The 21,537-nt window shown below is 49.9% G+C and overlaps 1 protein-coding gene across 2 annotated transcripts in view; it reads right to left on the reverse strand.

Annotated features, from left to right (window-relative positions):
- The window catches only part of PDGFRB (platelet derived growth factor receptor beta), a 196,318-nt gene extending 176,332 nt beyond the window's left edge, over positions 1–19,986 (reverse strand). For both annotated transcript variants that reach the window (XR_012250914.1, XM_073649784.1), the window contains exon 1: positions 19,416–19,986. The gene's annotated coding sequence lies outside the window, so the exon portion shown is untranslated. The remainder of the gene's footprint in view (positions 1–19,415) is intronic.
- Positions 19,987–21,537: the final 1,551 nt, after the last annotated feature.

The following is a 21,537-nucleotide window of genomic DNA, read 5'->3' on the forward strand; positions in this document are numbered from 1 at the left end:
TGTGACCCTTTCCCTATTGCCATGCCCCCAAAAAGTGAAATGATGATTTGGTGCCGGGCAGCTATTGGTCTAAGAGGTAGAGACTACCAAGCAAGGGTAGAACCCGTCTACTCAGACAGTAGGCCCACCATTTTGACAGCACGGGGGGTGGTTGATGTACGCCATGGGAGGGTGCCCGTTCGCATAATAAACATCGGGAAAAGGGAAGTGTACCTGCCCCGGTATGCTACGCTAGCCAAATTGTATACCATCAACCAAAATTCTGTACAATCCGTGGAACCCTTGCCTCCATCTCATCCAGAGGAAGGTAACGGCTCTAAGAAAACAATAGAGGACTGGTGTCAGCAACTACATTTGGGTACTGACTACACTCCCTCACACCAGAAACAGGGAGTCTATCGGGTGGTTCAAGATTACGAGAGAGTGTTTAGTAAACACCCGTTAGACTTCGGGCGAGTAAAGGGGGTAGAACATCATATCCCCACGGGAGACCATCCTCCCATAAAGGAGAGATACCGACCCGTACCCCCTGCACACTACCAACACGCCAAGGGGATGCTTAGAGACATGAAGGAGGCTGGGGTAATCAGGGATAGCTGTAGCCCCTGGGCAGCTCCACTAGTCTTGGTTAAAAAGAAAGACAACACTATGAGAATGTGTGTAGATTACCGGAAAATCAACCGTATCACACACAAAGATGCGTACCCCTTACCAAGGATAGAGGAGTCTTTGGCCGCTTTAAAATCTGCTAACTTCTTCTCTACTTTGGATCTCACTAGCGGGTACTGGCAGGTTCCTGTAGCAGAGGCGGACCGGGAGAAGACCGCATTCACCACCCCGATGGGACTTAGCGAGTTTACCTGCATGCCGTTCGGACTGTGCAACGCACCAGGAACCTTCCAACGGTTGATGGAATGCTGTCTGGGACACCGAAACTTCGAGACGGTCCTGTTATACCTGGACGATGTCATCGTCTACTCCAAGACCTACGAGGACCACCTGAAACACCTGGCAGAAGTGTTCGAAGCCCTGGCAAACTACGGCCTAAAGGTGAAACCCTCCAAGTGTCACCTCCTGAAACCAAGGGTGCAGTACCTGGGACACGTGGTGAGTGCTGGTGGAGTGGCCCCCGACCCTGATAAGATCACCGCGATTAAGGAATGGCCAAGACCCTCCAGCGTAAAGGAAGTGCGGCAGTTCCTCGGGTTGGTAGGCTACTACCGAAGATTCATTCCCGGTTTCACCAAAAAGGCAGCTCCTATGCAGGACCTCCTGATAGGCCAGTCCAGGAAGGCCAAGAACCAGAAGCCGCCCTTCAGATGGGAGATGCTGGAAGAAGAGTCCTTCCGCCAGCTGAAGATGGCCCTCACGGGGGATGAAATCCTGGCGTACCCGGATTACAGCCAGCCCTTTATCCTCTACACCGACGCAAGTAACATCGGGCTAGGAGCCGTACTGTCCCAGATCCAGCAGGGGAGAGAACGGGTAATTGCTTACGCCAGCCGAAAACTGCGACCCACCGAAAGAAACCCTGAGAATTACAGCTCATTCAAGCTAGAATTCCTGGCAGTGGTGTGGGCAGTCACCGAACGCTTTAAGCACTACCTCGCCTCTTCCCGGTTCACCGTGTACACGGATAACAACCCGTTGACACACCTGGATACGGCAAGACTCGGTGCCCTGGAGCAAAGATGGATGGCCCGCCTGTCCAACTATGAGTTCACGATCAAATACCGGGCAGGACGCTCCAATACCAACGCGGATGCCCTGTCCAGAATGCCAAACCTACCGGACGTAGGGGAAGATCCAGAGGAATTGGAAGAAGTTGAACTCCCCGCGTTCCACCATCATGGGACTATCCAGTATTCCCACCGTGTAAGGGGTAAGCAATCCGCTACGTTCAACCCCTTACCTCATTACAACTGGGCGGAAACGCAAGACAGTGACCCCGCCGTCCGACTGGTGAAGGAGATGCTGACTCGGCCAGATGCCCGCCTTGACCCAGACGCTCCGGAGGAGACCAAGCAACTGTGGGCTGAGAAGAGTCGACTGTTCCTTTACAAGGGGAAGTTGTGCCGCAGAATGGTTAACTCCCGGACGCATGAACTGATCTGGCAAGTAGTGGTGCCAAGAAGAGACGCGGCTATGGTACTGGAGGCATACCACGACGGAGCTGGGCACTTCGGATGGAAGAAGCTGGAGTTGCTGCTGCGTGGGCGGTTCCACTGGGTAGGCATGAGAGGAACCATCGAGAGGTGGTGCAGAGACTGTGGACCGTGCCACCTAAGAAGGAAGGACCGTGCCAGCCAGAAGACTCCCTTGCAGCCCATCATCACCCGACAGCCACTGGAACTGGTAGCCCTGGACCATGTGAAACTGGCTCCAAGCAGATCTGGGTATGTCTACGCCCTCACAATCGTAGATCATTACTCCCGGTTCCTGGTGGTGGTCCCGGTCAAGGACTTAACGGCTCAAACAGCAGCTAGAGCCTTCCAGCAGCACTTCTGCCGTCCACACGGATACCCAGAGCAGGTGCTGACGGACCAAGGACCTGCCTTTGAAGCGGAAGTCTTCCAGGAGTTCTGCACTCTGTATGGCTGCCGGAAGATAAGAACAACACCCTATCATGCGCAAACCAATGGACTCTGTGAGAAAATGAACCAGGTGGTGATAGACCTTCTGAAAACATTGCCCCTGGAAGAACGCAGTCTGTGGCCTGAGAAACTGCCTGATCTGGTGGACCTATACAACCACATCCCGGTAGGTTCTACCAACTGTACCCCGGCTTACCTGATGAGAGCAAGACCTGGTAAGCTGCCTGTTGATCTGGATATGGGAGTCCTGACACCCGAGGACACTTCACCAGAAGCAGACTGGGACACAGAGAGGCAGCAGCAGTACCGGAAAGTACAGGAGAGCGTTGAGCGAAGTCTCTGTCAAGCAAGAGAAAGACAGGAGAAGGCTTACAACCAGTATGCTCCCGCTGTTCCCCTGGTACCTGGAGAGCAGGTCTTGAAGAGGAAGAGACGGCTCCACAAGTTGGGCGACCAGTGGGAGAAAGACCCGTACACCGTACTGCCCTCAAGCCATGAGAACCCAAAGGTCTGCACAATCAGTAAGGACGGAGGAGAAACCACAGCCATTGTCTCCCGAGATCACCTGAAGAAGTGTCCCGAACAGCTACGAAACCCTGAAGAAGAACAAGAAGACCCTCGACCCGCAGAGGAAAGGGAAGAGATGGTCCGTACTGTACTCGGAGACTTCCCTCGGTCTTGGACACAAGTGAATGGCGCTGTTGTGGTACCCGTCCTCACCTTCCTCCAACCAGCATCCCAAGTGCCTACGGAGAAACAGGTAGAGCTGGAAGAGCAGCCGGTCCAGGAGGCAGAAGACCCCACACAAGCAGACCAGGAGAATCAACCCTCTGTTTATAGTGAGCCTGCCATACCCCTAGTGAGCCAAAGAGCCCGTAGACAGCTGCCCAGTTTACCTTTGACAGCTCCTACACCCTGTAGCTCAGGACCAGTCAGTAAGCTCCGTAGGTCTACTAGGGCCACTAGAGGCCAGTTGCCCGTACGTTGGAGGATCTAAAGTGTTTAGACTGTTTTATTTGTATTTACCTGTTTATTGTTGCTTGTAAATAATTATGTATCTCTAGTTATTTCATAGGTGTCTTTAATGGATTATCCGGAATCCTTTGTATATATGTTTGGAGCGTAACCCAGGAAAGGACTAAGACTGTTAAAGACTCGGGGTAGGACAGACCCCTACCTTGTTACGGCTCCCTGTTCCTTGGTGAAATGGACACTCCGTGACCATCATAATGTGATTTTCTTTGTTATGCTGTTTCTGTTTATAACTTGTTTTGTTTACAAAAATATGTTTAGTCCCGGAGTACTAAATTTCACTAGGGGGGAATATGGCACCCCAGGGGTCTGGTTTCCACAGTAATAGCCATATTACGTCTGAGAGCAGGTGGGAGGTCTCCTGGTCAGGAATCCTATGCATGCCACACCTCCTGCCCAGTCCTGGGAGGGGAAGAACTTCCCCTATATAAAACTAGGGCTGAGGCAGGGTTAGAGAGAAGAAGAGGAGTCCCAGACAGAGACACAGTCTGGTCTGGAGTGTAGCAAAAGCAAGGAAAGAAAGATCAGGAGCTCAGTGGGAGCAGTGCTAAAAGGAGTCAGGGGCTGGAAGCTGTAGAGCTCGCCCTGATTGAAGAGTTCTCACCGGACCCGGAGTCCGAGGCTGTGGGAACTAATCCTTACCCAGCAGCAGAAACCGACCGGCAGGGGATTTCAGGTCCTCTGGCCCAGAAACCCGAAGGCACGGTCACACGCAAGGGACCAGCACCGCCGTCGTGGAGCGGAAGCTACCAGAAGGCCCCGAGTCACCGGCCATACGGGTGAGCACCACACGGTACACTCAGGGACGTGGGCTACTTTTACCCGCCTCTAGCAAGGTAGCCAGAAGAGTACAATTAGTTGGGGAGGCCTACAACTCCGCCTGGCCAGGGGAGATCCTATCTGCTCACAGACTGACCAGGCCCCGATCGCTAGCCAGTACTCCGGGAGGGTCTACCTTTGCCACCAGTAAAGACCCTGAACTACACCGCACCGTCTCTGAGTGGTTCCTGGTGCCTGCGTGCAACTCTGCTAACCCCATCATTCACGTCGGCTGCCCTGAGGCCATACCCCTCCCGTTGGGGGTTATACCATCCACGCTGCACAACCGTACCACCGGCCTCAGCGGTCTGCCCTGCAGCGGCGGTTTCATAACCGCATTCAACGGGTGGCGTAGTCGAACACTCTAACATCTACTGCTAAAGACTGCCACTTAGTTTGACTCCCTGGGCACGGACCGGGTCACCGCCACGAAACTACTACCCCTATCAGATCCGGCTCCGGGTAGGCCCCCGCGTGCGCAACGCTACTCGGCACAGGTCCAGGGGCGCGTCAATAACACCATGCCTCAGCGGACCGCAGCAGCGCTGGTGGCCATCACCAGGTGCCACAGGTGGCGTAGTCGAGATCAGCCTCTCAACCTGGATAAGCCCGTACCATCTCTTTTTTTAGTGTGACGACCCTGGGCACGGAGCGGGTCCGGGCCATGGCTGCACCCCATCTACATCACAGGACCCGGCTCCGAGTCCCCCATCTCCCAGGGTAGGGCTTGCAGAAGGCGAGCGTGAGTCACACAACTGGAGTGGCGTTTGAGTGCACTGCGGCTCAGTTCCATTGGGGATAAAAGTACCCTGTTCTGCTGATGGTTGAGGATCCCAACAGTCTGACCCCCACCAAATAACAAGTGATCACCGATCACTGTCGATAGGTGATGATTAGTTGTCACTGGACAACCCCTTTAAACACGTACTGACATGTTTCCCTAAAGATTACAGTGGATAGCTGGGGGTCCCTTAGGGTTCTGCTTATTGTCAGGGGAACTTCTAACAAGTATGGATTCAGACGTACCACTTGTAAAGCAAGTTCAGATGCACAGGGGTCAGTGGAGAAGGGGAGCTCAGCGAGAAAAGTCTGTGGCAACACCTTTGTTGCAACATGGTACAACGTCCTGTGTTCTTTTATCAGGACACTGCTTTCTGTCCTCTCGAATCTTCTCTGACTTAGGACATGCCCTCCTAGCATCTTTGTGCCCAGCAGATGCGCTTATATATAGGTATTTTTTCTTTTTTTTGTTGCTTAGCCTTACCAGGGATTCAAACTCAGGACCTCTAGCATTGCAGTCAGAATCATTAACAGTGAGCCCCAATATAAGATAATGTTATCTACATAAATATCTAAATGTTATTCTTCTTTACAGGCATAATGTACAGGTATATAGAGATATCAGTTTGGTGTAAAAAAAAAAAAAGCTGAAAATTTTAAATTTTTTATAAAATTACTAAAAAATAATTTAGAAAAACAAATAGAATAATTGCATGTTTCAAATACACTTTTTCTTAAATAAGTCACAAACCAGTAAATAAAATGGAAAATTTGCAATACTTGTAGTTATAACAAATTATTTATGGCGACTGTTAAATGATAGGCACTCCTTGGATTTGAATTTAGGATCTCCTGTTTACAAGACAGGTGCATTAACCCAGTAAGGCCACAAGAACATCAGATTGTTAAATAATATTTAAAAAAATGCCCATTTTTTTTCTCACTTAACCCATAATAAAATTTAATACAAGCATATGTTTTGCAAAATGGTGTCTAAAAAATGTCAGCTTGTCTCAAAAAAATCGTAAATTAATGTGGAGAGGCGAAAACAAAAAACAATTCTTCTGTCTAGAGCATCACAAAAATATCATTATGAATATGTATGTGCAGATTTTATATATGCTTGTGTGAATGTGTGTATTATGTATATGTATGTGAAAATGTGTAAATATGCGTGTAATGTATTAGCATGTGCATATTGTCTGTGTAGAGATACTGTATGACGCGCCCCCTGGACCTGTGCTGCTTCTGCTGCGCAGGGGGATACCCGGAGCCGGATCTGCTGGGGATAGTAGTCCTCGTGGCGGTGACCCGGTCCGTGCCCAGGGTGTCAAACTAAGCGGCGGAGTTTAGTATAAGATGTTATAGTGTTCGACTACGCCACCCGTTGAATGCGGTTATGAAACCGCCGCTGCAGGGCAGACCGCTGAGGCCGGTGGTACGGTTGTGCAGCGTGGATAGTATAACCCCCAACGGGAGGGGTATGGCCTCAGGGCAGCAGACGTGGATGATGGGGATAGTAGAATTGCTCGCAGGCACCAGGAACCACTCAGAGACGGTGCGGTGTAGTTCAGGGTCTTTACTGGTGGCAAAGGTAGACCCTCCCGGGAGTACTGGCTAGCGATCGGGGCCTGGTCAGTCCGTGAGCAGATAGGATCTCCCCTGGCCAGGCGGAGTTGTAGGCCTCCCCACTAATTGTACTCTTCCTGGCTACCTTGCTAGAAGCGGGTAAAAGTAGCCCACGTCCCTGAGTGTACCGTGTGGTGCTCACCCGTATGGCCGGTGACTCGGGGCCTTCTGGTAGCCTCCGCTCCACGACAGCGGTGCTGGTCCCTTGCGTGTGACCGTGCCTTCGGGTTTCTTGGCCAGAGGACCTGAAATCCCCTGCCGGTCGGTTTCTGCTGCTGGGTATGGCTCAGTCCCCACAGCCTCGGACTCCGTGTCCGGTGAGATCTCTTCAGTCAGGACGAGCTCTACAGCTTCCAGTCTCTGACCCCTTTTATCACTGCTCCCACAGAGCTCCTGATCTTGCTCTCCCTGTATCAGCTCCACTACAGACCAGACTGTGTCTCTGTCTGGGACTCCTCTTCTTCTCCCTAACCCCGCCTCAGCCCCAGTTTATATAGGGGAAGTTCTTCCCCTCCCAGGACTGGGCAGGAGATGTTGCATGCTTAGGATTCCTGACCAGGAGACCTCCCACCTGCTCACAGACGTAATATTGCTATTACTGTGGTAACCAGACCCCTGGGGTTCCACATTCCCCCCTAGTAAAATTTAGTACTCCGGGACTAAACATATTTTTGAAAACATAACAGGGTATAAACAGGAGCAATACAATAAGGAAAAAACACATTAGGGTGGTCACGGCGTGTCCGCAACCGGGTGAAATTTTTGAAGCAAAAAGGGTGTGCATTTCACCAAAGAACAGGGAGCCGTAACCAGGTAGGGGTCTGTTCTGCCCCGAGTCTTTAACAGTCTTTAGTCCGTTCCTGGGTTACGCTCCAAACATATATACAACAGAGTTCCGGTTAATCCACAAAAGACACCTATAAAATAACTAGAAAAAACATAATTATTTACAAGCAACAGTAAACAGGTAAATACCAATAAAACAGTCTGAACACTTTAGATCCTCCAACGTATGGGCAACTGGCCTCTAGTGGCCCTAGTAGACCTACGGAGCTTACTGACCGGTCCTGAGCTACAGGGTGTAGGAGCTGTCAAAGGTAAGCTGGGCAGCTGTCTACGGAATCTTTGGCTCACTAGGGGCACGGCAGGCTCACTATAAGCAGAGGGTCGATTCTCCTGGTCTGCTTGTGTGGGGTCTTCTGCCTCCTGGACCGGTTGCTCTTCCAGCTCTACCTGTTTTTCCGTAGGCACTTGGGATGCTGGCTGGAGGAAGGTGAGGACGGGTACCACAACAGCGCCATTTACTTGTGTCCAAGACCGAGGGAAGTCTCCGAGTACAGTACTGACCATCTCTTCCCTTTCCTCTGCGGGTCGAGGGTTTTCGTGATCTTCTTCAGGGTTTCGTAGTTGCTCGGGACACTTCTTCAGGTGATCTCGGGAGACAATGGCTGTGGTTTCTCCTCCATCCTTACTGATTGTGCAGATTTTTGGGTTTTCATGGCTTGATGGCAGTACGGTGTACGGGTCCTTCTACCACTGGTCGTCCAACTTGTGGAGCCGTCTTTTCCTCTTCAAGACCTGCTCTCCAGGTACCAGGGGAACAGCGGGAGCATGCTGGTTGTAAGTCTTTTCCTGTCTTTCTCTTGCTTGACAGAGACTTCGCTCAACGCTCTCCTGTACTTTCCGGTACTGCTGCTGCCTCTCTGTGTCCCAGTCTGCTTCTGGTGAAGTGTCCTCGGGTGTCAGGACTCCCATATCCATATCAACAGGCAGCTTACCAGGTCTTGCTCTCATTAGGTAAGCCGGGGTACAGTTGGTAGAACCTACAGGGATGTGGTTGTATAGGTCCACCAGATCAGGCAGTTTCTCAGGCCACAGACTGCGTTCTTCCAGGGGCAATGTTTTCAGAAGGTCTATCACCACCTGGTTCATCTTCTCGCAGAGTCCATTGGTTTGCGGATGATAGGGTGTTGTTCTTATCTTCCGGCAGCCATACAGAGTGCAGAACTCCTGGAAGACTTCCGCTTCAAAGGCAGGTCCTTGGTCCGTCAGCAACTGCTCTGGGTATCCGTGTGGACGGCAGAAGTGCTGCTGGAAGGCTCTAGCTGCTGTTTGAGCCGTTAAGTCCTTGACGGGGACTACAACCAAGAACCGGGAGTAGTGATCCACGATGGTTAACACATAGACGTAGCCACTTCTGCTGGGGGTCAGTTTTACATGGTCCAAGGCTACCAGTTCCAACGGCTGCCTGGTGACGATGGACTGCAGGGGAGTCTTCTGGCTGGCACGGTCCTTCCTTCTTAGGTTGCATGGGCCACAGTCTCTGCACCACCTCTCGATGGTTCCTCTCATGCCTACCCAGTGGAACCGCCCACGCAACAGGAACTCCAGCTTCTTCCATCCGAAGTGCCCAGCTCCGTCGTGGTATGCCTCCAGTACCATTGCCGCGTCTCTTCTTGGCACCACTACTTGCCAGACCAGTTCATGCGTCCGGGAGTTAACCATTCTGCGGCACAACTTCCCCTTGTAAAGGAACAGTCGACTCTTCTCAGCCCACAGTTGCTTGGTCTCCTCCGGAGCGTCTGGGTCAAGGCGGGCATCTGGCTGAGTCAGCATCTCCTTCACCAGTCGGACGGCGGGGTCACTGTCTTGCGTTTCTGCCCAGTTGTAATGAGGTAAGGGGTTGAACGTAGCGGATTGCTTACCCCTTACACGGTGGGAATACTGGGTAGTCCCATGACGGTGAAACGCGGGGAGTTCAACTTCTTCCAGTTCCCCTGGATCTTCCCCTATGTCCGGTAGGTTTGGCATTTTGGACAAGGCATCCGCGTTGGTATTGGAGCGTCCTGCCCGGTATTTGATTGTGAACTCATAGTTGGACAGGCGGGCCATCCATCTCTGCTCCAGGGCACCGAGTCTTGCAGTGTCCAGGTGTGTCAACGGGTTGTTATCCGTGTACACGGTGAACCGGGAAGAGGCGAGGTAGTGCTTAAAGCGTTCGGTGACTGCCCACACCACTGCCAGGAACTCTAGCTTGAATGAGCTGTAATTCTCAGGGTTTCTTTCGGTGGGTCGCAGTTTTCGGCTGGCGTAAGCAATTACCCGTTCTCTCCCCTGCTGGATCTGGGACAGTACGGCTCCCAGCCCGATGTTACTTGTGTCGGTGTAGAGGATAAAGGGCTGGCTGTAATCAGGGTACGCCAGGATTTCATCCCCCGTGAGGGCCATCTTCAGCTGGCGGAAGGACTCTTCTTCCAGCTTCTCCCATCTGAAGGGCGGCTTCTGGTTCTTGGCCTTCCTGGACTGGCCTATCAGGAGGTCCTGCATAGGAGCTGACTTTTTGGTGAAACCGGGAATGAATCTTCGGTAGTAGCCTACCAACCCGAGGAACTGCCGCACTTACTTTACGCTGGAGGGTCTTGGCCATTCCTTAATCGCGGTGATCTTATCAGGGTCGGGGGCCACTCCGTCAGCACTCACCACGTGTCCCAGGTACTGCACTTTTGGTTTTAGCAGGTGACACTCCGACGGTTTCACCTTCAGACCGTAGTTTGCCAGGGCTTCAAACACCTCTTCCAGGTGTTTCAGGTGGTCCTCGTAGGTTTTGGAATAAACTATAACATCGTCCAGGTACAGCAGGACCGTCTCAAAGTTCCGGTGTCCCAGACAGCATTCCATCAATCGTTGGAAGGTTCCTGGTGCGTTGCAAAGTCCGAACGGCATGCAGGTAAACTCGCTAAGTCCCATCGGGGTGGTGAATGCGGTCTTCTCCCGGTCCGCCTCTGCTACAGGAACCTGCCAGTACCCGCTAGTGAGATCCAAAGTGGAGAAGAAGTTAGCAGATTTTAAAGCAACCAAAGACTCCTCTATCCTTGGTAAGGGGTACGCATCTTTGTGTGTGATACGGTTGATTTTCCGGTAATCTACACACATTCTCATAGTGTTGTCTTTCTTTTTAACCAAGACTAGTGGAGCTGCCCAGGGGCTACAGCTATCCCTGATTACCCCAGCCTCCTTCATGTCTCTAAGCATCCCCTTGGCGTGTTGGTAGTGTGCAGGGGGTACGGGTCGGTATCTCTCCTTTATGGGAGGATGGTCTCCCGTGGGGATGTGGTGTTCTACCCCCTTTACTCGCCCGAAGTCTAGCGGGTGTTTACTAAACACTCTCTCGTACTCTCGAACCACCCGATAGACTCCCTGTTTCTGGTGTGAGGGAGTGGAGTCAGTACCCAAATGCAGTTGCTGACCCCAGTCCTCCATTTGTTGCTTAGAGCCGTTACCTTCCTCTGGATGAGATGGAGGCAAGGGTTCCACGGACTGTAGAGAATTTTGGTTGATGGTATACAATTTGGCTAGCGTAGCATACCGGGGCAGGTACACTTCCCTCTTCCCGATATTTATTATGCGAACGGGCACCCTCCCATGGCGTACATCAACCACCCCCCGTGCTGTCAAAATGGTGGGCCTACTGTCTGAGTAGACGGGTTCTACCATTGCTTGGTAGTCTCTACCTCTGAGACCAATAGCTGCCCGGCACCAAATCATCATCTCACTTTTTGGGGGCATGGCAATAGGGAACGGGTCACACATTCTCACGCTACCTATCTCACCACCGGAGAGTTCCACTTGTTGCCGTCGCTCTCTTTTTGGAGCACCCGCTGCTGACCGGAGCTGGCGTTCTTGGCAACCTGCTGTAAAATGAGAATCACCTCTGCAAGACAATTTTCAATCACATTAGTTCCTAGAGTTATCTTTGGGTGACTCTCGCGCTTGTCAATGTCTACAATGATCAGTCCCTGTGCTGCCAGTTCGACTTTACCGATTTTAATGGTCATCTCTTTAAATCCGATCTGTGGCACGGGCTGGCCATTGCTGGCGATGATACTCAAGTCGTCGTCTGGGTAGCGGGTTATATCCGAGTCATTCCAGTACTGCTTGAAGAGCACGTACGGGATGGTGGGGACCTGTGACCCGGTGTCAAGTAGGGCACTCATAGGAATGCCATCCAGTACCACAGGCAAGACTGGACGTCCTCCCACGTATTTGTCACGCCAGTTCGATGGGCCTGGTGATCTTATTCCTAGGGGTTGGCCCTCTACCCCAGGTTGTGCCAATTTAAAGGACAGTACCTTGCCATATGTCCGGGTTGATTGCAGCGGCGGCAGATGGGTTGTCCGTCCTCGTTGTATCGGTCGCTGGGTCTTCCTCTGGCCGGTGGGGTCCTCCTTGGTCGGCGCCACGGGATATCCTCCGGTCTGGATGCCAGCTGGATCTTCCCTGGAGTAGAAACCTGTAAGTACTGCACAGTTCGGGTTAGCGCGGCAACGCTTTTAGTTAGCTCTTGGACCTGATGGTGCAGGTCTGTAGCCGGGTCATTGTTTAAAGCCTGCGCATCAGCTCCCACAGGCCCTGCCGACAAGGGCGCCGTCTCCTGGTGGTAAGTGGTAGCAGGGCGTTTGTGGGTCACAGCGCCACCTGGTGCCGGTTCTCGGAGCACCCGGATGGCTCTGTCCTTGAACTGTGCAAAGTCCAGATGAGGGTCCTGAAAGGCCATGGCCCGCAACTGGGTTCGGTGGGCATTACAATGTAGACCCTCTATAAATTGTTCAGTCAACAGTTTGTCTTCGTTTCCCACGCCGTCAGGGTCGGCCTGCTTAATGGCTCTCAGGGCCTCTTGTAGGTTTAGCGCATAGTCCCTTATATTCTCATGTGCTCGCTGCTTGCACCCGTAGAATCTAAGCTTGATCTCGGCTGAGGTACGGGTATCAAAGGTGTCCTTCAGCCGGGCTAGTATCTCTGCGACAGTCCTCCTCCTCCCAAGTGGCCAGGACTTTACCTCCCTTTGGGCTGCCCCTGTTAATTGAGCCACCAGGATGCTCACTTTTTGCTCTTCTGTGAGGGGGTACACCTGGAAGAGGCTATCCAGCCTTTCTCTGAAGTCATTTAGGGTATGTGACTCCCCTGAGTACTGGGGTAGCCAGGCTGCCCCCGGGATGTAGGGCATGGTGAAAGGCATGACCGCGGCAGCGGTGGTGCTGGCAGTGGCTATGGCAGTGAAGCTCTCCTCCGTATCCGACATCCTCCTCCACCCTAGTGGACCGTGGCCTACCTTGCGATGATCCTCTTCCGTAGGCCGCGGCTCCGCAGTGGATCGTCAGGGTTGAGGACCTTCCGTCGCGCTCCTGTGACGTCGGCGTCTGCTGGGTTCCTTCCAGGACCTTACGCAACGTCCGGACGTGAGGCGGGGCTTCAGTTCTCGCGCGCTTTCGCAATCCACGCCCCTCTTCTTCCCGTGCGGCGTCCTCGAGATGGCGTCCAACGGCGGGAAAACTCCACGGATGGCGGGAAGAAGGCAAAAGATGGCGTCAGATGGCGGGAAAACTCCACGGATGGCGGGAAGAAGGCAAAAGATGGCGTCGGATGGCGGGAATCTTCACCACAGGTAAGTTTAACAGTCTTTTTCAGGCACGCAGTACCCGGTGGTTGCGGGCACGAAATCCTGCCGACTACGCCAAAGTTGACGCGCCCCCTGGGCCTGTGCTGCTTCTGCTGCGTAGGGGGATACCCGGAGCCGGATCTGCTGGGGATAGTAGTCCTCGTGGCAGTGACCCGGTCCATGCCCAGGGTGTCAAACTAAGCGGCGGAGTTTAGTATAAGATGTTATAGTGTTCGACTACGCCACCCGTTGAATGCGGTTATGAAACCGCCGCTGCAGGGCAGACCGCTGAGGCCGGTGGTACGGTTGTGCAGCGTGGATAGTATAACCCCCAACGGGAGGGGTATGGCCTCAGGGCAGCGGACGTGGATGATGGGGATAGTAGAATTGCTCGCAGGCACCAGGAACCACTCAGAGACGGTGCGGTGTAGTTCAGGGTCTTTACTGGTGGCAAAGGTAGACCCTCCCGGGAGTACTGGCTAGCGATCGGGGCCTGGTCAGTCCGTGAGCAGATAGGATCTCCCCTGGCCAGGCGGAGTTGTAGGCCTCCCCACTAATTGTACTCTTCCTGGCTACCTTGCTAGAAGCGGGTAAAAGTAGCCCACGTCCCTGAGTGTACCGTGTGGTGCTCACCCGTATGGCCGGTGACTCGGGGCCTTCTGGTAGCCTCCGCTCCACGACAGCGGTGCTGGTCCCTTGCGTGTGACCGTGCCTTCGGGTTTCTTGGCCAGAGGACCTGAAATCCCCTGCCGGTCGGTTTCTGCTGCTGGGTATGGCTCAGTCCCCACAGCCTCGGACTCCGTGTCCGGTGAGATCTCTTCAGTCAGGACGAGCTCTACAGCTTCCAGTCTCTGACCCCTTTTATCACTGCTCCCACAGAGCTCCTGATCTTGCTCTCCCTGTATCAGCTCCACTCCAGACCAGACTGTGTCTCTGTCTGGGACTCCTCTTCTTCTCCCTAACCCCGCCTCAGCCCCAGTTTATATAGGGGAAGTTCTTCCCCTCCCAGGACTGGGCAGGAGATGTTGCATGCTTAGGATTCCTGACCAGGAGACCTCCCACCTGCTCACAGACGTAATATTGCTATTACTGTGGTAACCAGACCCCTGGGGTTCCACACTGTACATACATATATATATATATATATATATATATATATATATATATATATATATATATATATATATATATATATATATATATATATATATATATATATGCCTAATGTGAATATGCATGTGTATATCCAAGTGAGGCATGGTGGAAGGGCATAGACACACGCCTTGCACAGAGGCCCATCGCTGTCAGTGTCTACTCCTGTATGGATTGACTAAGCATTGGGGCGTCCTGAATATTAACATTATCATTTGTAGGTATCCTAACATTGTAGTGGCAGATCACATATTGTCTTGCAATTATGACCCCATTTAACCATTGAAATATGTGTGGGAACCTGGCAGAAGGTGTTCAGTTCTCCTGAAGTGCCTCTACAGGTGAAATACAGTATTACACAGCTGCCATTAAAATCTAGTGGACTGACAGTATAAAATAAGGACTCTATGATAAAGCTAATAAACAATGATCCTGATGCCTGAACATGGATCCTCCCACTATTAACTCAGAATTTCCTAATTGGATTCTTACACTCCTAAAATGCTAACTAAACCACTTATATAGACTTGATCTCGATAAAACTCATACCTGTAGCCATTTTAGTGATTTATTTGGCATAAAATAAATATTTATTTTGTATCCAAATGAGGGGGTCTTAGTGCACCCTTGGTGTGGCCAAAAGCTCAGTGCATCATTACGCCCCCTAAATTTGCATACTAAGCACTCTCATATCTTGATTGACAGAACCCTATATGAGCTGTTCCTGTCTGCAGTACAATACCAAGCTGCAGACAGATGTGCAGAACTGCTGTCTGAGCTCAGCCCAGTGAATGGCAATCAGTGGTTCTGCACCCCAGCATGGATACTGCAGCCATGCTCACATAGTGTCATTGCTGACTCCTGCCTGTGGCTGTCGCTCAATACTGAACTGTAGAAATGTGAATGTGGCTGCAGAGCGCACTGTCACTCAAGATATGACAAAAAGTTCATTCTTCATAAACCATCAAGCAACAAGAAAAAGCAAACAGCCTTTAGTTCCGGCAAACAAAAGTAAAGTGTTCTTTAAGCAAGTCTCTGCTTAGCCAGTCCTGTGGGCACACAGGCAGGGTAACGTCCAGTATCCTGGCTCGGTCTGGAGACCACAACACATATAGGCCTTCTCCCTCCAAACACACAGACCATGTGCCAAACAACGGCCTCCATTTTATAGGCTGTTAACCACACCCAGAGGTGATGTATGTGGGTAACTGGACCCGCCCATCTCTCCAAGCTACCCATAACCCGGTCTCAGGTGCACCAATCAGTTCTCTTAGTGCTTACGTGAAGAAAACACTCCGGGTTACATCACAGAGGACAGCCATCTCTGTGATACATACCTCCCAACAACTATGCATCAATTAGCCACCTTACAATACCTACAGATGTTTTGACCTTTTTCTGTTTTGCTGCAGTGGCCATTTTTACAAAAAATAAGAACATGCAGTGCAGCCATATTGGCTGTCATTTTTAAATTATCCTCTCAAAAAACTCTTAGTAAAGATACCACTCCATCATCTTTTTCAAGCATTAACAAAATGACAGATTTATCTTTAGTTTGGTAACAGTGACAACCAATATGGTTGTACTATCTTCAAAAATGTCCCCAACAACTAAATCGAAAAATGACAATATTTTTGAATGTAAATGAAACAAATTAATGCAAATTTTTCCAGCTTCTCTAATTTCTGATTTGCTAAAATATGGGCAATTTTACATATTTAGATAGAAACCACCTTTAATTGTGACAGTCACTGACAGCGTGCCCTTTAGGCTGCTGTTTGCTGCTCGTCAAGGTGTCTTTTTCTCTTGGGACACAAGCTGTGGATGAAGAGTTGCGTTACTCTGAGAAGTCTTGTGATCAGTTGCTGGGATACGTTATGGAACAAACAAATGTTGATTTACCATTAACGGGCTGTAGGCTGGTGTGTACCAACACTTGTTCAGTCTGAGCGCTGTTTGACGCCACTTTCCCAGGCCGTGATGGGTGTTATTTGTCACTGTCACTTCTAAAGTTGAAAAGTTTATCCAAAGTGGCCGCGTGATGACTGCTTCAGTTTTAGAAAATGCAAAAAGTAGTCACCTGTAGTGGAAACATCTTCTACAAACTGAATGATATACTGACCATTAGTTCCAAACAGATGAGTTTCTGATCCATTAATTCCCATATTAACTTTTACCCCAGCGCTAACACAGACCAATAGTAATTACCGGAAACTTTATAGAAACTTTTGGTACAAAACTTCAGCCTGACACATAAGTCTCGACTAGCTCTAGTTGTCTTGAAGGACTTGGCCCATGCCTTGTTATCAGGATATAATTGATATTGGCTTCATGTTTGTGGCCCCTGGTTTCCTGCCATAGTCTGAAACATTAAAGGGGTTGTCTAAGATCTTAATTAAATGGCTAAAAAGTAGAGAGAGGGTGATTAAATAGTAAATTCTGTTATATTCACCCATAGCCAGCATTTCCTCTTATGTGGTCCTGACAGTCTTTGTGAATTGTCCTGCAATGACTGCTGAAGCCAATCAGTGGTTTGAGTGGTCCACTGAGGGACCCTTTATAGTCCCATAGTTTTGCTATGAGAGAAGCTCCTTGTTGCTTTGGAGGTCCTAGTGAGCCCCTTTTACCTCTAGGGTCCTGTACGGCTTCACAGGTTGCACCAAGATATTTCCGTCCCTGGAGACCTTACTATCATTGGTGGTGAGGACAGTGATTGGCTGCAGCTGTTATTACTGGCAGAAGACTGGTAAAACCAATGGATTGGTGTGGCTGGAGCACCAGGGGATGTACCAAGACTTTTGTGGCCATTTTTAAAAAAAATCATGGACAACCCCTTTAATTGAATGGATTGTCAGTCACCCAAGTTGTGAAAGTGCTAAAATGCAAACCTACCTAGTTACACAGCCGTGCACCATTAGGGGCCTCTTTGCTGTGGGATCTTTTCACCTCTATATATAGCTGCACATCTGACATTCAGGACCTTGGCCCAGCAGCCACGTCAGTGCAGAGTCCTGCAAACCCCCTACCACTCTCGGCATCCCTGCCGCCTCTGCTGCTTAGTGGACTCCACAACATCATGCATGCATAATTACATGACAGGGGTCTACTAATTAGAAGAGGCGTTGGGGATGCCACAGGTTGTAGGGGATCCGCAGTGCTCTGATCTGGCGGCCATGGTCTACTGTCACAAGGCGCTAGACTAGAATCTTTTTGCTCAACTCAACAGTACAGATATTGGCAATCTATTTTGACAATCTGAGCACCTGTTTCATCACCACATGACCAGAACGGATTTTCGTTCCAAGGAAGTAAATATTAAAGGTCCTTATTAAATGACAGCAAGCAGAGATCTTGACAGCCATGGTGATTTTATTTATAATTAACGTGATAACTAATAAGTAATGCAGGGGTGGACAGAGACAGAAGAGGGCCCCTGTGCAAGAACAGTACGTAAGCCTTTTGTGTGCCCACAAATTAAAGAGGTTGTCCACTACTTTTTGATTTATGATATATCCTTAGGATAGGTCATCAATGTTTGAGCTGCCGGCACGCTCTGCAATCAGCTGCTACCAGTGGCAGCGGCTGCCGGAAGTGCTCACTTGCGGAGATAGCAGCCATCTAAGTGCGGTCCGATTTTTTTGACGGACCCACTGACTTGCATGGATTGCACACTGCGCATGCTGCGATTTTTTCCTCGGACAGATTTGACCCGAGGAAAAAAAATCGGCCTCATGGGATAACATTGGTCCGAGAGCTGTCCGATGGTTTGTTGGATCACACTCGGACCGAAAATACAGTCGTCTGCACGAGCCCTAAGACTGCGAACACATTCATGTTGTGGCTGTAACCTGCAGTAGCTCTCGGCCTCTGTGATCTTTCCACTTTTTCCCTTCACAAGCACTTGATCTTGCAAGGAAACAGATGTTTCACCTGTCGGATCGTGCAGCTAATCATAATGCCCCTGAATATTTGCAGGTGGAACAAGGTCAAGTAATTGTGCAGGGAAAGAGTGGAAAGACCGCAGAGGCACAGGCTTCCTGGAGAAGTCCTTGTTCGACACTAACTCTCCTGTACGAACCCTGAACTTTTAAGTTCGGGTTCCCTCATCTTTAATAGTGACCAGTCGCTAAAATGACATCATCGGAGAGGTGGACTTTAAAAAAAAATAAAGACTCCCTTGACCGTCAATAATAAATATCATCTTTGGCACAACATGGCCAGTTACACCATGTTAGTAGACAGCCACATCTGACTTCACACCATCCATCTACTATGGTATCAGTTTCCTTTTTCAATCTGTCAAAACCTCCTCGCTGCCTTCTCTTCCCTAGCTGGATATCACTTCGCTTCCTCAGACATTCAGGCATTTTCTTTCTACAAACACAGTAACCATTGCCAAAAAGTTGTGAAATGCAATAATGTGTCTTTAAGGACAAATTGAAGTTTTCAAGTAATCTGCGACATTGACCTGGAGCTTGGCCATTGCTGCTCGCGTTACTTCACAGCCTTAGAAATGCAACATTTTTTTTCTTGAGGATTTAAAGTGGTTATTAACACAGATCGTTCTATAATAGTCAGATGGGCGGATGCCAGTTTGTGTTGAAATCTGGAGTGCTGGGGTAGATCTTAGGGTCGGTTACTGAACAGATGATATATGTATATACTATGGTTTTAATATATATGGGTCACTAATTTGTCTATATGCATTAGTAAACTTTGGGACCATACTTAACATACTGCTCTAAAAATCGTTACTCTGGTGCTCCTTTAATTTTCTTGATCTTTCCTCTATCTGATCCGACCCATTAAATAATCAGCATTTTGGGAACCGTGCGCTTGTATTTTCCTCTCACACAACTCACTTTCCATATCATTTTCATTCTGATAAGATCAAGTCATTCACTCTCCCAAACAATGAAGTTGCCAAAAAGTTTTTTTTTTAAAGCTACACATGCCCCTACTTTCCAACTTACCCAGTAGTGTGATCTTCAGCGCTCCTTTAAATCACTGCAGAAGACATTCAGATACCCTTTCCTGTTTTCTTTTTCTTTTTTTCTGTCTTGTCTGACTTTTTTTTTTCTTCAAGTTAAATGCTGGAATGTTTCGCAAATTTTTCCATTGGATTCAATAACGAAAGGATCCGGGAAAGAAAGAAAAAAAAAAAAAAGTAGAAAAAAAAAAAAAAAGAACTTTTGCCAAGTTGTTAACACAAAATGTTTTGTAGAATGGATTGAGTTGGGAGAGAGTCCGGGAGCATCTTAAAGTTCAGAAACTTTTACAAAACTTTTTTTTTTCAAATTTATTTCTTTCAGAGAGTCAACAAAAAGTAATTTGAGAGTCAATGAAGCGTTTTCTACGGACTGTTTTGATGCTTCAAAGGAAGAAGGAAATTCAAAGAAAGAACAGAGAAGTCAGAAGCTGTCTCCACTCAGCTGGACTGTCTTACTCTTCTACTCCCCTTTTCTTTTCTTGATTTTTTTTTTGCGAAGTGCCTCCCCCTCCTGCTCTCCCCTCAGTGTGAGGGTGACTGAAAGTCTGTTTTCAATTCTGCCTGATTTATCCCTGTCTTTCTTTCTGGTCTCAGGATATGAGGGGATGTTTAGAAAATCCACAAGTGATGCCAGCTGCTGACTCATGATTTCATTAAAGTCCGACTTGTATTATTTCTGACGTTACAAATTAAAATGAGTGCCCTCCATAGGGAAACCTTTGTAATTCTTATATACGACTGGATCAATGAAATCAACCACTCCGGGCAATACCTTTTTCTTAGTGCGTACACCCAAAAATGTGCTTATTACAGGGTACGCTACTGCTTTTATCTACTGTAATATACAGGAAAACCTGGGAGCAAGTGGTTAATTTTACGGAGTTGCAGATTGAAATCAGTGGACCACCCGTGTAATACAGGAAAGATCAAGTCCTCCAGAGAGGGAAATGATCTTTGTAGTCACTCTGTAGGCTAAAGGTAGGGTCACATCAGCGTATAAGTGTCTCATCTGAGAAAATGGGGCCAATTATGTTAATCACACCCTGATCAGAGTGTGATCCAGGTGTGATCAGAGTATGATCTTAGTGTGATCAAAGTGTGATCAGAATGTAATCAGAGTGTGATCAGGGTGTGATCAGGGTGTGATCCAGGGGCGGAACTACCGCCCGTGCAGCCGGTTCATTGAACGGGGGCCCCGAGGGAGAGGGGGCCCCTCCAGCCTCCAGCAGGGCCGCCATCAGGGCATGACTGCCCTGACTCCAGTATGGGGCCCAGCCGGTAGGGGCCCCCTTGGAGCCCCGCTGGGGGCCCCCCTCTTGTGAGTCTCTCTCCTCATGGGGCCCCCGGCCCCATGCTAAGCGCCGGGTCCGGAACATCTCAGCGCTGCGTTGCGCTGCTGCGGCAGCACCTTCATGATTCCCCTGATTTCCGGTCATGTGACGGCGCCGTCACATGGCCGGAAGTCAGGAGAACCTGGTGTCAGCGATTTGGACGAGCGCCAGGATTCTGCAGGGATCGCATGGGGGTAAGTATAACAAGTTTTGTTTTTTTCAAAATACAATTTACTAGGAGTGGGGGGAATGGGAGATGCACATGTGTGTGTGTGTGGGGGGGGGGAGATAAGAGATGCACATGGGGGGGAGATGATAAGAGATGCACATGGGGTGGGGGGGATGAGAGAGGTGCACATGGGGTGGGGGGGATGAGAGAGGTGCACATGGGGTGGGGGGGATGAGAGAGGTGCATATGTGGGGGGAGGGGGATGAGAGAGGTGCACATGTGGGGGGAGGGGGGTGAGAGGTGCACATGTGGGGGGGATAAGAGATACACATGTGGGGGGGATAAGAGATGCACATGTGGGGGGGATAAGAGATGCACATGTGGGGGGGATAAGAGATGCACATGGGGGGGAGATAAGAGATGCACATTGGGGGGAGATAAGAGATGCACATGGGGGGGAGATAAGAGATGCACATGGGGAGGAGATAAGAGATGCACATGGGGAGGAGATAAGAGATGCACATGGGGAGGAGATAAGAGATGCACATGGGGAAGGGGGATAAGAGATGCACATGGGGGGGAGATAAGAGATGCACATGGGGGGG

Source organism: Phyllobates terribilis, unplaced genomic scaffold, assembly GCF_046119375.1.
Source record: "Phyllobates terribilis strain yellow unplaced genomic scaffold, ASM4611937v1 Scaffold_10__3_contigs__length_209671492, whole genome shotgun sequence".
Lineage (NCBI taxonomy): Eukaryota > Metazoa > Chordata > Amphibia > Anura > Dendrobatidae > Phyllobates > Phyllobates terribilis.